The sequence below is a fragment of the Dermochelys coriacea genome, chromosome 23 (genome assembly GCF_009764565.3).
Source record: "Dermochelys coriacea isolate rDerCor1 chromosome 23, rDerCor1.pri.v4, whole genome shotgun sequence".
NCBI classification, from domain to species: domain Eukaryota; kingdom Metazoa; phylum Chordata; order Testudines; family Dermochelyidae; genus Dermochelys; species Dermochelys coriacea.
In genome coordinates this window covers 9,949,716-9,966,142 of record NC_050090.1, presented here as the reverse complement: position 1 = coordinate 9,966,142, position 16,427 = coordinate 9,949,716, and the positions used below count along the sequence as shown (strand labels likewise).

At 42.0% G+C, this 16,427-nt stretch overlaps 1 long non-coding RNA gene across 1 annotated transcript; it reads right to left on the bottom strand.

Annotated features, from left to right (window-relative positions):
- Positions 1-3,609: 3,609 nt before the first annotated feature.
- LOC122457284 lies at positions 3,610-15,934 on the bottom strand. Its single transcript, XR_006276754.1, has 3 exons — positions 15,922-15,934; positions 10,237-10,239; positions 3,610-3,682 (listed from the first exon to the last, which is right to left on the bottom strand). It is a non-coding gene; the product is annotated as an uncharacterized LOC122457284 (long non-coding RNA).
- Between the last annotated feature and the right edge of the window lie 493 nt (positions 15,935-16,427).

The following is a 16,427-nucleotide window of genomic DNA, read 5'->3' as shown; positions in this document are numbered from 1 at the left end:
CCTGAAGCAGGCTCATCTAAAATATTAGCAAGTGCTAACTGCCATGCATAATATTTTTGTTTGATGATATAGTGTGTATTGTTAAAAAAGGGTAAGCCTAATGACACAGGTCTACCCATACAGACACCCCCTGCAATATAATTGACCATTGTTGGCAGACAGGATACTGGGCTAGATGGACCATTGGTCTGACCCAGTATGGCCGTTCTTATGTTCTTAACTGGAATTATATATATTGAGGTCAACTGGATTGCACAGGGAGTAAGTCAGGGAAGAATATATACATAAACATTGAAATCAATGGGATTATTCATGTTCTTAAAGTTTAGCCTTAGTTTAAATATCTTGCTGAAATTGGGGTCCTCAGTCGAAACACCCTTGATCTTTGGTTGGACAGGGAGTGCAAAGGTATTAAATGTATTTAAACAATCCTGGAAAGTACATATAAAAAGCTTTGTTAAAAGGAAGTTCTTTAGGTTGCAAAGTCAAACAGTTGAAAGTTAAACTATGCCAGATATACAGTTGCCAAAGTAACCTTAATTCTGTCCACATGTGCATCCATCCTGTGCACTGAATGACACAGGTGATCATATAATTAAAGACTATATCATAATACATGAAAGTGATAGACTCAAAGAGCTCAATCTATTTAGCTTTATTTTTTAAGGGAAAGTTAGGATGTGACTTGATCACAGTCTATAAGTAGCCATCCATCTCCACCCTCTGACAAACAGAGGCTAGGAACACCATTCCTTACTCATCCTGGCTAATATCCATTAATGGACTTAACCTCCATGAATTTATCTCGTTCTCTTAAACCCTATTATAGTCCTAGCCTTCACAATCTCTTCAGGCAACGAGTTCCACAGGTTGATTGTGCACTGTGTGAAAAAGAACTTCCTTTTATTTGTTTTAAACCTGCTGCCCATTAATTTCATTTGGTAGCCCCTAGTTCTTACATTATGGGAACAAGTAAATAACTTTTCCTTATTCACTTTCTCCACACCACTCATGATTTTATATACCTCTATCATATCCCCCCTTAGTCTTTTCTTTTCCAAGCTGAAAAGTCGTAGCCTCTTTAATGTCTCCTCATATGGGACCCGTTCCAACCCCCTAATCATTTTAGTTCATAGAATCATAGAATATCAGGGAAGGGACCTCAGGAGATCATCTAGTCCAACCCCCTGCTCAAAGCAGGACCAATCCCCAACTAAATCATCCCAGCCAGGGCTTTGTCAAGCCTGACCTTAAAAACCTCAAAGGAAGGTGATTCCACCACCTCCCTAGGAAACACATTCCAGTGCTTCACCACCCTCCTAGTGAAAAAGTTTTTCCTAATATCCAACCTAAACCTTCCCCACTGCAACCATCACTCCTTGTTCTGACATCTGCTACCACTGAGAACAGTCTAGATCCATCCTCTTTGGAACCCCCCTTCAGGTAGTTGAAAACAACTATCAAATCCCCCCTCATTCTTCTCTTCTGAAGACTAAACAATCCCAGTTCCCTCAGCCTCTCCTCATAAATCATGTGATGCAGGCCCCTAATCATTTGTGTTGCCCTCTGCTGGACACTTTCCAATTTTTCCACATCCTTCTTGTAGTGTGGGGCCCAAAACTGGACACAGTACTCCAGATGAGGCCTCACCAGTGTCGAATACAGGGGAACGATCACATCCCACGATCTGCTGGCAATGCTCCTACTTATATAGCCCAAAATGCCGTTAGCCTTCTTGGCAACAAGGGCACACTGTTGACTCATATCCAGCCTTTTATCCACTGTAACCCCTAGGTCCTTTTTTGCAGAATTGCTGCCTAGCCATTTGGTCCCTAGTCTGTAGCGGTGCATGGGATTCTTCCATCCTAACTACAGGACTCTGCACTTGTCCTTGTTGAACCTCATCAGATTTCTTTTGGCCCAATCCTCTGATTGGTCTAGGTCCCTCTGTATCCTATCCCTATGCTCCAGCATATCTACCACTCGACCCAGTTTAGTGTTATCTCCAAACTTGCTGAGGGTATAGGCCACATCATCCTCCAGATCATTAATGAAGATATTGAACAAAACCAGCCCCAGGACCAACCCTGAGGGCACTCTGCTTGATACCGACTGCCAAGTAGACATGGAACTACTTGTGGGAGGGATAACTCAGTGGTTTGAGCATTGCCCTACTAAACCTAGGGTTGTAAATTCAATCCTTGAGGGGGCCATTTAGGGATCTGGGGCAAAAATTTGGGATTGGTCCTGCTTTGAGTAGGGGGTTGGACTAGATGACCCAACCCTGATATTCTATGAGCCTGATGATCTAGCCAGCTTTCTATCCACCTGATAGTCCACTCATCCAGCCCATACTTCTTTAACTTGCTGGTAAGAATACTGTGGGAGACCATATCAAAAGCTTTGCTAAAGTCAAGGAATAACACATCCACTGCTTTTCCCTCATCCACAGAACCAGTTATCTCATCATAGAAGGCAATTAGATTAGCCAGGCATGACTTGCCCTTGGTGAATCCATGCTGACTGTTCCTGATCATTTTCCTTTCCTCTAAGTGCTTCAGAATTAATCCTTGAATTGCCCTTCTCTGAACCTTTTCTAATGCCAGAATATCTTTTTTGAGATGAGGAGACCACATCTGTATGCAGTATTCAAGATGTGGGCATACCATGCATTTATATAAGGGCAATAAGATATTCTCCATCTTATTCTCTATCCCTTTTTTAATGATTCCTAACATCCTCTTTGCTTTTTTGACTGCCACTGCACACTGCGTGGATGTCTTCAGAGAACTATCCATGATGACTCCAAGTTCTTTTTCCTGATTAGTTGTAGCTAAATTAGCCTCCATCATATTGTATGTATAGTTGGGGTTATTTTTTCCGATGTGCATTACTTTTTACATTTATCCACTTATCCACATTAAATATCATTTGCCCCATTTTGTTGCTCCATCACTAAGTTTTGAGATCTTTCTGAAGTTCTTCACAGTCTGCTTTGGTCTTAACTATCTTGAGCAGTTTAATATCATCTGCAAACTTTGCCACCTCACTGTTTACCCCTTTCTCCAGATCATTTATGAATAACTTGAATAGGATTGGTCCTAGGACTGACCCTTGGGGAACACCACTAGTAGCCCCTCTCCATTCTGAAAATTTACCATTTATCCCTACCCTTTGTTCCCTGTCTTTTAACCAGTTCTCAATCCATGAGAGGATCTTCCCTCTTATCCCATGATAACTCAATTTACATAAGAGCCTTTGGGTGAGGGACCTTGTCAAAGGCTTTCGGGAAATCTAGGTACACAATGTCCACTGGATCCCCCTTGTCCACATGTTTGTTGACACCTTCAAAGAACTCTAATAGATTAGTAAGACATGATTTCCCTTTACCGAAACCATGTTGACTTTTGCCAAACAATTTGTGTTCTTGTATGTGTCTGACAATTTTATTCTTTACAGTTGAACATGGGTCAGTCAGTCCTAAGAGATAGGTGAGCGCCATTCCGAAGGCAGCAATGAGAGCTGCGGGGGCTACGCTGCGACGAGTAGGAGGGCCGCTATGGTGTGCCTTGAAGTCTAGGGCACGGGCGGAGCCGCCGCAGGTGCAGATCTTGGTGGTAGTAGCAAATATTCAAATGAGAACTTTGAAGGCCGAAGTGGAGAAGGGTTCCATGTGAACATTCTTTACTATTGTTTCAACTAATTTGCCCGGTACTGACGTTAGACTTACCAGTCTGTAATTGCTGGGATCACCTCTCGAGCCCTTTTTAAATATTGGCATTACATTAGCTATCTTCCAGTCATTGGGTACAGTAGCTGATTTAAAGGACAGGTTACAAACCCGAGTTAATAACTCCACAATTACACATTTGAGTTCTTTCAGAACTCTTGGGTGAATGCCATCTGGTCCCAGTGACTTGTTACTGTTCAGTTTATCAATTAATTCCAAAACCTTCTCTAGTGGCACTTCAATCTGTGACAATTCCTCAGATTTGTCACCTACAAAAGATGGCTCAGGTTTGGGAATCTCCCTAACATCCTCAGCCATGAAGACTGAAATAAAGAATTCATTTAGTTTTTCTGCAATTATTTTATCGTCTTTAAGTGCTCCTTTTGTATCTCGATCATCCAGGGGCCCCACTGGTTGTTTAGCAGGCTTCCTGCTTCTGATGTACTTAAAAAAGATTTTGTTATTACCTTTTGAGTTTTTGGCTAGCTGTTCTTCAAACTCCTTTTTGGCTTTTCTTATTACATTTTTACACTTAATTGGGCAGTGTTTATTTACCTCAGTAGGATTTGACTTCCACTTTTTAAAAGATGCCTTTTTGTCTCTCACGACTTCTTTTACATGGTTATTAAGCCACGGTGGCTCTTTTTTAGTTCCTTTAATGTGTTTAAATTGGGATATAAATTTAAGTTGAGCCTCTATTATGGTGTCTTTGAAAAGTGTCCATGCAGATGGCAGGGATTTCACTCTAGACACTGTACCTTTTAATTTATGTTTAACTAACCTCCTCATTTTTGCATAGTTCCCCCTTCTGAAATTAAATGCCACAGTCTTGGGCTGTTGAGGTGTTCTTCCGACCAAAGGAATTCATAGTTTCATAGATACTACGGTCAGAAGGGACCATTCTGATCATCTATTCTGACCTCCTGCACAACGCAGGCCACAGAATCTCACCCACCCACTCCTATGAAAAACCTCACCTATGTCTGAGCTATTGAAGTCCTTAAATCATGGTTTAAGGACTTCAAGGAGCAGAGAAGCCTCCCTCAAGACAACCATGCCCCATGCTACAGAGGAAGGCGAAAAACCTCCAGGGCCTCTCCAATCTGCCCTGGAGGAAAATTCCTTCCCAACCCCAAATATGGCCCTCAGCTAAACCCTGAGCATATGGGCAAGATTCATCAGCCAGATACTACAGAAAATTCTTTCCTGGGTAACTCAGATTACATCCATCTAATATCCCATCTCAGGGGATTAGTTCTATTTACCTTGAATATATAAAGATCAATTACTTACCAAAATACCATTATCCCATCATACCATCTCCTCCATAAACTTATTGAGTAGAATCTTAAATCCAGATAGATCTTTTGCCCCCACCGCTTCCCTTGGAAGGCTATTCCAAAACTTCACTCCTCTGATGGTTAAAAACCTTCATCTGATTTCAAGTCTAAACTTCCTGGTGGCCAGTTTATACCCATTTGTTCTTGTGTCCACATTGGTGCTGAGCTGAAATAATTCCTCTCCCTCTCCTGTATTTATCCCTCTGATATATTTATAGAGAGCAATCATATCTCCCCTCAACCTTCTTTTAGTTAGGCTAAACAAGCCCAGCTCTTTAAGTCTCCTTTCATAAGACAAGTTTTCCATTCCTCGGATCATCCTAGTAGCCCTTCTCTGTACCTGCTCCAGTTTGAATTCATCCTTTTTAAACATGGGAGACCAGAACTGCACACAGTATTCTAGGTGAGGTCTCACCAGTGCCTTGTATAACGGTACTAAAACCTCCTTATCCCTACTGGAAATGCCTCTCCTGATGCATCCCAAAACCGCATTAGCTTTTTTCACAGCCATATCACATTGGCAGCTCATAGTCATCCTATGATCAACCAATACTCCAAGGTCCTTCTCCTCTTCTGTTACTTCTAATTGATGCATCCCCAACTTATAACTAAAATTCTTGTTATTAATCCCTAAATGCATAACCTTACACTTCTCACTATTACATTTCATCCTATTATTATTAGTCCAGTTTACAAGGTCATCCAGATCCTCCTGTATAATAGCCCGATTCTTCTCCGAATTGGCAATACCTCCTAGCTTTGTATCATCTGCAAACTTTATTAGCACACTCCCACTTTTTGTGCCAAGGTCAGTAATAAAAGATTAAATAAGATTGGTCCCAAAACCGACCCCTGAGGAACTCCACTGGAAACCTCCCTCCAACCTGACAGTTCGCCTTTCAGTAGGACCCGTTGTAGTCTCCTCTTTAACCAATTCCTTATCCACCTTTTGATGTTCATATTGATCCCCATCTTCTCCAATTTAACTAATAATTCCCCATGTGGCACGGTATCAAATGCCTTACTGAAATCTAGGTAAATTAGATCCACTGCATTTCCTTTATCTAAAAAAATCTGTTACTTTTTCAAAAAAGGAGATTAGGTTGGTTTGGCACGATCTACCTTTTGTAAAACCATGTTGTATTTTATCCCATTTACCATTGACTTCAATGTCCTTAACTAATTTCTCCTTCAAAATTTTTGCAGGACCTTGCATACTACTGATGTCAAACTAACAGGCCTGTAGTTACCCGGATCACTTTTTTTTTTCCTTTCTTAAAAATAGGAACTATATTAGCAATTCTCCAATCATTCGGTACTACTCCTGAGTTTACAGATTCATTAAAAATTCTTGCTAATGGGCTTGCAATTTCAGGTGCCAATTCCTTTAATATTCTTGGATGAAGATTATCTGGGCCCCCCGATTTAGTCCCATTAAGCTGTTTGAGTTTCGCTTCTACCTCAGATATGGTAATATCTACCTCCATATCCTCATTCCCATTTGTCACGCTACCATTATCCCCAAGATCCTCTTTAGCCTTATTAAAGACTGAGGCAAAGTATTTGTTTAGATATTGGGCCATGCCTAGATTATCTTTAACCTCCACTCCATCCTCAGTGTTAAGCGGCCCCACTTCTTCCTTCTTAGTTTTCTTCTTATTTATATGGCTATAGAACCTTTTACTATTCGTTTTAATTCCCTTTGCAAGGTCCAACTCTACTCGACTTTTAGCCTGTCTCACTTTATCCCTATATGTTCTGACCTCAATTAGGTAGCTTTCCTTGCTGATCCCTCCCATCTTCCACTCCCTGTATGTTTTCTGCTTCTTCTGAATCACCTCTCTAAGATGCTTGCTCATCCAGCTTGGTCTACAACTCCTTCCTATGAATTTTTTCCCCTTTCTTGGGATACAGGCTTCCGATAGCTTCTGCATATATGATTTAAAGTAATCCCAGGCCTCCTCTACCTTTAGATCCATAAATTCTACAGTCCAGTCCACTTCCCTAACTAATTTCCTTAATGTTTGAAAGTCAGCCCTTTTGAAATCAAAAACCCTAGTTGCAGATTTATTTTTGTTAATCCTTCCATTTAGTTTGAACTGAATTAGCTCATGATCACTTGAGCCAAGATTGTCCCCTACAACCATTTCTTCTATGATGTCCTCGCTACACACCAAAATTAAATCTAAAATGGCATCCCCTCTAGTAGGTTCAGCAACTACTTCATGAAGGAATCCATCAGCTATCGCATCTAGGAAAATCTGAGCCCTATTATTATTACTAGCACTGGTCCTCCAGTCTATATCTGGAAAGTTAAAGTCTCCCATGATCATGCAGTTTCCATTAGTATTTACTGGATTAAAAACATTAAAAAGGGCTCTATCCATATCCAAATTAGATCCCAGAGGTCTAGAGCACACCCCAAGTACTATCGTAGGAGAGGCTTTACTAGTTTTCTTCCCCAATGTAATTTTTGCTCAGACGGATTCTGTCTTATTTATTGCATCGCTTCTTATTTCTTTACATTCTACCTCATCATTGATATACAATGCTACTCCACCACTTTTACCTTTGTTTCTGTCTTTCCTAAACTGCACATACCCTTCAATACCTGTAGTCCAGTTATGACTACTATTCCACCATGTTTCTGTTATCCCTATAATATCTGGTTTCACTTCCTGCACCAGTAGCTCTAGTTCCTCCATTTTGTTATCTAGGCTCCTCGCATTGGTGTACAAACATCTTAATTTTTGCTGTTTGGCCTCACTCACATTTTGTACCCTGTTAGGCACAGTCATTCTACAGCCAGTATAACGTATTAGACTAGTATCCACACCGCCCTCGCTCCTCATATACATTATCCTACCCACGGCTGTATCCTTTCTTACTTCGTCTTCTTCCCTTTCAATGCTAAAATCTGGCGTGGATATTTCCTGGACATCTCCCAACCATCTCCCCCAAATTCCTAGTTTAAAGCTCTCTTTATCAGTTGTGCCAGCCTTGATCCTTGAAGTCTATTTCCTTCCCTACTCAGATGAAGTCCATCCCGAGAGAACTGTCCTCTGTCCGTGAATGCCTCCCAGTGGCCATACATCCCAAAGCCCTCCTTATAGCACCACTGCCTAAGCCATCTGTTGACAGTCATAATCTTGTCACACCTTTGTTGCCCTTCTCTAGGAACAGGAAGGATCCCGCTAAAGATCACCTGAGCCTCAATTTCCTTAAGCAGCTTCCCCAGCCTAGCATAGTCTCCCTTACTACTTTCCAGCAAGAATCTAGCCGTATCATTTGTTCCCACATGAAGGATAATTAGGGGATTCTTTCCCGCTTTCTTTAGTATCCTTTTCAACCTCAGGTCTACATCCCGTATCTTGGCACCCAGAAGACAGCATACCCTTCTATTCCCTGGATCAGCTCTAGTTACAGGCTTGTCTATTCTTCTCAATAAAGAGTCCCCAATCACATAGACCTGCCTTTTCCTGGTGACAGTGCTATTCTCCACTCTCTCCCCTGTTCCCTCTGGCTGCAAGTTCTTTCCATTCCTATTTTCCCTTATAATCCTCTTCAACCCATCCTGTATCCTCCTGGGGTTCATATTTGGTGTAGTCTCCCTTGACTCTTCCGCTTTTCCTATAGGACTAGCCTCTCTTCTCTTCTTCCTTACCCTTCCACCTTCAACAAGTACCTGCTGAGCCCCTTCTTCATTTTCCAACTCTGCAAACCTATTCCTAAGCTCTATTTCTCCTTCACTAGCCCGTCTTTTCCTCTGCCTGGTTCTTTTAGTCACATGCTTCCACTGACCACTTTCCTCACCCAGTCTCCCCTCAAAATTCCCCAGCCCTGCTTCCATCCGGGAGTCTGAGCTTTTCCCTTCAGATACCTCATATCTTTGCTCCATCATCTGCTCAAACCCCTTCCTAAACTCAGTGAGATTTTCCGCCTGCATCTCCAAACCTCGGATATTTTCCTCCATCAGCTCTTTCAGACGGCATTTCATGCAGACAAAACTCTTACCAGGTCCCCCCTCCAGGATCATGTACATACCACAGCTTCCACATCCAGTCATCCTCAATGTGTCTTCCACTACAGGAGTCACTCCCACAGCTGCCTCTGTATCTGTCATCGCCTTCCCACCTAAATCCTGTTAATCTGGGAAACACAAGCCACATCAGAAAGACCACCCTCCCCCCCAGCAAAAACAAACCCCAAACAAGCACCACAATACAAACTCCCCCTCAAACTCCCCTGTCTAGAGCTCTGTTTGCTAGCTCCTGTGCCGCTGCCAGACTGGCTGGCTACCTTTATAGGACCTCTAGTCAGAAGCCCCACCCCCTAAGCAGGGCTCAGCTGCTCTCCCAGCACAAAGCCCCACCCCCTAAGCAGGGCTCAGCTGCTCTCCCAGCACAAAGCTCCTACACACACACACACAAATACTAAAAATACAAAACCAAGTACAACTACCTTCTCCTCCAACAGAACTCCAACTCAAACTCCCCTGTTTAATGTTATTATATTATGGTCACTATTTCCAAGTGGTCCTGTTATAGTTACCTCTTGGACCAGATCCCACACTCCACTCAGGACTAAATAAAGAGTTGCTTCTCCCCTTGTGGGTTCCTGTACCAGCAGCTCCAAGAAGCAGTCATTTAAAGTATCAAGAAATGCTGTCTCTGCATTTCATACTAACTTGACATGTACCGAGTCAATATGGGGATAATTGAGATCCCCCACTATTATTGAGTTCTTTATTTTGATAGCCTCTCTAATCTCCCTTAGCATTTCATCATCACTATCACTGTTTTGGTCAGGTGGTCGATAATAGAGAACATCCGAGCTCCATCCTCTTTGGAACCCCTCTTCAGATATTTCACAGGTTTCAGAGTAGCAGCCGTGTTAGTCTGTATTCGCAAAAAGAAAAGGAGTACTTGTGGCACCTTAGAGACTAACAAATTTATTAGAGCATAAGCTTTCGTGAGCTACAGCTCACTTCATCGGATGCATTTGGTGGAAAAAACAGAGGAGAGATTTGTTGGCATAAAAATGTTGGCATACTGTGGGGCCATGCGGGTACTATCAGAGGCTCGTTCACCTGCGCATCTACCAATGTGATATATGCCATCATGTGCCAGCAATGCCCCTCTGCCATGTACATTGGCCAAACTGGACAGTCTCTACGTAAAAGAATGAATGGACACAAATCAGACGTCAAGAATTATAACATTCAACAACCAGTTGGAGAACACTTCAATCTCTCTGGTCACTCGATCACAGACCTAAGAGTGGCTATACTTCAACAAAAAAGCTTCAAAAACAGACTCCAACGAGAGACTGCTGAATTGGAATTAATTTGCAAACTGGATACAATTAACTTAGGCTTGAATAGAGACTGGGAATGGATGAGTCATTACACAAAGTAAAACTATTTCCCCATGGTATTTCTCCCTCCCACCCCACCCCCCACTGTTCCTCTGATATTCTTGTTAACTGCTGGAATTAGCCTACCTGCTTGTCACCATGAAAGGTTTTCCTCCTTCCCCCCCCTGCTGTTGGTGATGGCTTATTTTAAGTGATCACTCTCCTTACAGTGTGTATGATAAACCCATTGTTTCATGTTCTCTGTGTGTGTGTATATAAATCTCTCCTCTGTTTTTTCCACCAAATGCATCCGATGAAGTGAGCTGTAGCTCACGAAAGCTTATGCTCTAATAAATTTGTTAGTCTCTAAGGTGCCACAAGTATTCCTTCCCTCTTCAGATAGTTGAAGGCTGCTATCAAAGTTACTTGTTTTGAAATAAAAGCTCTTGAAAACCTTATATATACACATGGCTACGAGTCATGCCAGCCTCCCAAATTGTAAGCATGCCAGGATTTAAAAGCAGTGGAATTGCTGCTATTCCACTGCATGGGAAGGAAGGCAAGCTATGTAACGACTAAGGCCCAGATTCACCAAGATGTTTAGGTGCCTACATCCCATTGATTTCCGTGGGAGTTGGGATCCTAAAACCCTTTTGGATCTGGGCCTAGATTAACAAATTTATAAATATTAAGGCCAAAAGGGACCATTAGACCATATAGTCTCATGTCTTGTATAACACAGGCCATAGAATTTCACCCAGTTACCCCTGTATTGAGTCCACCAACTTGTGTTTAGTTAAAGCATCTTCCAGATGATCTACATTGTCTCTTATGTCCATGAGTCTATGAGAAAGGCTTCTATTCTTGATCTGAAGACATCAAGGGATGGATAATTCACACTTCTGTTGGGAATTTGGTCTAATTTGGTTAATCACCCTCATATTAAGAAATGTGTGCCTTATTTCTAATTTGAATTTTTCTGCCTTTAACTTCCAGCCACTGGTGCTTGTTATGCCTTTCTCTTCTAGATTAAAGACCCCTTTGTATCAGCATAGCCTAATATGTCTCTGTATAGGGTGACCAGATGTCCTGATTTTATAGGGACAGTCCCAATATTTGGGGCTTTTTCTTATATAGGCACCTATTACCCCCCAGCCCTGTCCCGATTGTTCACACTTGCCATGGGGTCAGCTCTGTCAGTGACTGGGACATGGGTGGTTGTGCCTAGTGGTTGCAGCAGGCGTCAGGCCTAGTGGTTGGAGCTGACATCAGTAGCTAGGAATCCGAGTCAAGGGTCAGAACTGGAGCCAGAGGTCAGGTGCCAGAGCCAAGGGTCCCAGCTGGAATCAGGAGCTAGGAGTCAGAGCCTTGGGTCAGAACATGAAGACAGACCTCTTGTTTGGTGCCTTTACTAGGGCTCAGGGATTTCACAATCCAACTGTGCACTCACAGAGTTCCACTAGGATTGTGGGTGCTGAGTTAGATCCCAAAGGGGATTTAGACTCAGCATTGCAATGCCTCACTTTAAGCACCCTGCTGCCTAGTGAAACCCACAGTCACAATGTAGGTGCTCGGGCTCCTTGTACAATGCACAGGGAGAGGTGGATGCCTAAAAAGGGATTCACAGATGTCAACATGCTGTGCTGCCTAAAGCAACCAGTAGGAAATGCTGAGGAAACATGTATAGTCTAAGCTTAGCCCTCAAAGAGAACTGGGTACTTAAGTCAGGTCAACTGCAGAAAGGGTCCCTTTTATCTGTATATATCTGTAGTTAGAGCATTCACCCAGGATGTGAGTTCAAATCTCAACTCCACTTGACATGGAGCAGTGATTTGATCCCATGTCTCCTTCCTCCCTTGAGCACTGGAGCATTCTGTTATGAGGGGCCTCTTAGTGTCTACTATTAAAGGTGTTCCACTTTGTATGAAGTACTTAATCATTGGATCAGGGCCTGGAAATTGGGTCACCCAGTTCCCAGGTCAGTGCCCCGACCACTGGGCTCTAGAGTCTCAATCACTCCTTGCTGGAATGACTATTCAAGTAGGTCATGTAAACTCAAACAGGTTGAAGAAGAGATACTGAGAGAAGAGCTCCTCACATAATATTCTGTAGCCCACTGGTTCAGGCATTTACCTGGGAGGTGGAAGACCTATGATCAAATCCCTGCTCCAAATGGGCTACTGTGGAATTTAAACCCAGATGACCCACATCTTGGGTGAGTGTGCTAACTAATCCTGCAGGGCCTGATCTGGTAGGCCTGCTCTTGGACAACCTCTGAGATGGCCTACCTGCTCTAGCCCCACAGGAAAGATAGTGGGAAATCCCCTAGCTTGAGCATCCTGCTAGGGCTTTGGTTTGAACTAGGCAACAGGTCTTAAGTTGCTTTGTACAGGCCCACTGGCCAAAATTTAGGCACCTACAGGTTTAGGCACAGGGCATCAAATTCTGTGCATGTGTGTGTGCAGGGGGAGACGGGGGCAGTTGTGCCAGCATACAGAACATTGTATGTGATATATCCTGGAAAGTCTGGAGAGGGCAAAAAGTGAAAGACAGACTGGGGCATAAAGACCAGCAAAACGTGGGCAGGAGCAAACCAAAGTCTTGGGGGGCACAATTGCCCCTTTACACCATAGCAAATGATGCCCCTGGTTAGACAGAAGCCGAATAGAGGTTTTGAGGATCCAAATCTTGGACTGAGGTGTCTAAAGGGGCAGCTAGGCACCTAAATCCTGTTGTGAACCTTGCCTCTGGGCTTGTTTTTCAACCTCTTTGGGGACAACCTGACAGCAAAGAAGAATCACAGGTATAGGCAAAGAGAATTTCTTAACCACAGGTGACTTTACTCTTAAAAGCAGCCTTAGAATTACAGATTTTTGAAAAACAACAAACACCTGAAATTCAATTATCAGAACAGTCCTCGCTGCCCTAGGAGTCCTGGGGTTTGGGCAGTGTCCCTAGGGGAGTCCACGTACTTCCTGCCTCCACTCTCTTCAGCTCGGTGTTCTGTTCCTGGCTACAAAAGAGCCCCTGGGCTTAGAGACCATTCCTCTTTTAAAACAACCTCTGACACCTTTTTCTACCTTGCACATCCACCAGGGAGTTTCCAGGCTCCACCCCTTATAAGAAGAGTAATTTAAAGACACTGGGCTTGCTTCCAGGAGAAGCATTGTCCCACTGGGATTAAGCCCTTCAACCCTGATGGCTACTGCTTGCTCTGTCACAGTTTTCCAGATATAGTGTGTCCACTATGTGTTAAATCTGATACAGAAGGGATACTCCAACCCAAAATACATACAATCATAAATGGCCTTCCCAAAACAAAATGGAGTTCATCAGTTGACACAGACATTCAAAGTAGAGCTGGTTGGGAATTTTGTACAAATCATTTTTTTCATAGAAAGATGCCAGTTTGTTGAAACTGAAACGGTTCATGAAACAGACATGTATTCAATGACTCTCCAGGCTTGAAAAAAAGTTGAAAAACAGTTTCAAAAGTTGTCACAACATTGTGACATTTTCAAAAGAAAATATTCCAGTAGAAATGATTTTTTTTTCAAAATATAATCTAAATATACTAAAAAGGGGGCTTAAAAAGGAGAAAACATCAACACTGAAACGACATTTCAATATTATTGAAACAAAATGTTTCAGTTGGCCTGAGCCGAATTTTTGTTTAGACTGACGTTTTGGTGTGAATTTTTTTGAGATTTTGACTTTTTGTCCCCATTTGAGGTGGGAAAAAGAAACTCTTGAAAGTATTACAGGGATGGAAAAATCTATTTTCCACCCAACTCTCATTCAAAGCCCTGGATTGATACATGAAGGCTAACTCTTTGAATGTTCTAGCCACATCTTAAAACCTTACATAATAACAGCTTCTGATCCACACAACTCTTCAGTAGGTTCCCTGTATAAAGACTGTCTAGTTAGTGACTGAATTTTTGCAGATCATATCATGAGCGTAAAGAGTCAGCACAAGATTCATTTTGCCACTGTCTCTCCTCAGTACCGGAAACCTCCACTCTTGGGCTACATTCAGAACGAAATGTCATAGTTGCATTGCAGCCAACCAGGACACCAAACTGTAAAGGAATATCAAGGAGTCCGATGGCACGTTAAAGACAAATGGATTTATTTGGGCATAAGCTTTCATGGGTAAAAAACCCCACTTCTTCAATGCATGGAGTGAAAATTACAGATATAGGCATAAATATACTGGCACATGAAGAGAAGGGAGTTACCTTACAAGTAGAGAACCAGTGTTGATAAGGCCAATTCTGTCAGGGTGGAATAACTGATGAGGAGGTGTCAATACCAAGAGAGGGAAAATTGCTTTTGTAGTGAGCCAGCCACTTCTAGTCCCTATTCAAGCCCAAATTAATGGTATTAAGTTTGCAAATGAATTGTAGCTCTGCAGTTTCTCTTTGAAGTCTGTTTTTGAAGTTTTTTTTTGTTGGACAGCTACTTTTAAATCTACAAAAAAACCCCCAAAAACCTTCACCATTTGTGAGTGAAGCAGTATTAAAACCTGATTTTGTTTGTGTACAGACAAACATCACATGACATAGGGTGATAGTTTAAAATGACCGAGTAGAAGTTAGGTACCCAACTTCCAATATCTTGTAGTGGGACTTGGACACCTACCTTCCCTCTGTGCCTTTGAAAATGTCCCCAAGTCTTTATTGTATTTAATAGCCTTTAGCTACTTTGGTCGATTTCATGCTCTTCATGGCAATTCAAAGTACTACATCCACTTAAGAGCCTGAGTCATGTTTGTGAGTGAGGCACAGATTTAAATCCTGATTTTGTTTGTGCACAAACTAAAACATAACATGGCACAGTAGAGGTGATATTTAAAAAGGCACAAGTAGGAGTTAGGTACCCAACTTCCAGTGGGAGTTGGGCACCCACCACCCTTTGTACCTTTAAACATCTCCCCCTATTTTTTATTTTATTTAATTGCCCTTAACTAATTTGATCAATTGCAGGTGGTTAGAGACCCAATTTTGTATATCCATTTCATGCTTTTGTATCAGAATTTTGTAACATCATCTCCAGATGATTTAAACTGTTTAAAGATTTTCTGATTTTTGAAGGACTACTCCTGGAGGAACATGGTAAATGTGTTTGCTTCTGAAAATCTGAGAACAGCTCTACAGTCAGGAGGATTTTGGGAAATGTTTTCAGTCTTTATCTTTCGTTGCAATGCGTCTGACCAATTCACAAACCTCTGCACAAGGAAGATGCATCTTAAGGCTTCATCTCCTGAGATGTGTCTCCTCAGTTCCCACTGATTTCAGTGAGAGATGTGGGTATCCCACACATCACACTATTAATGCTTTGAGCCCATTTTGCTCTCCTTATTCACATGAATAATCTTTAGAGCTGGTTGAAAAGTCAATGTTCGCCCCCCTCAAACAAACAAACAAAAACAAACACCCCCCAAAATATTCCAGCTGAAATGAGTTTTCATTTCAAAATGTAAGATAAATACACTAAACATGGGTTAAAAAGGAAGAAAAGGTCAACATTGAAATGAAACATTTCAAAATTATTGAAACAAAATATTTCAGTTGACCTGAGCTGAATATTTTGGTTTGTTTTGGGGGTTTTGTTATGTAAATATTTTAAAGATTTTGTCCCCATTGAGGTGGGAAAAACATCAAACTCTTAAAAATATTCCAGGAATTGGAAAGATATTTTCCACCCAACTCTAATTCAAAACTTTGCACTGATATGTGAAAGGTAACTCTTTGAATTCTCAAGCCACATCCTAAACCCCTAAATAATAACAGCATATGATCCTCACATAATCCTTGAGTAGGTTCCCTGTATAAAACCTGCCTATTTAGGGGCATAAATTCTCCAGACCCTATCATGAATGTGGAGGGATGGCACAAGAGATCTTTTATCACTGTCCTTCCTCAGCACTGAAAGCCTCAACTCTTGGGCTAGATTCAGTAACTGTCCCCTGAGAAATGTCATAGTTGCAGTGCATCCAC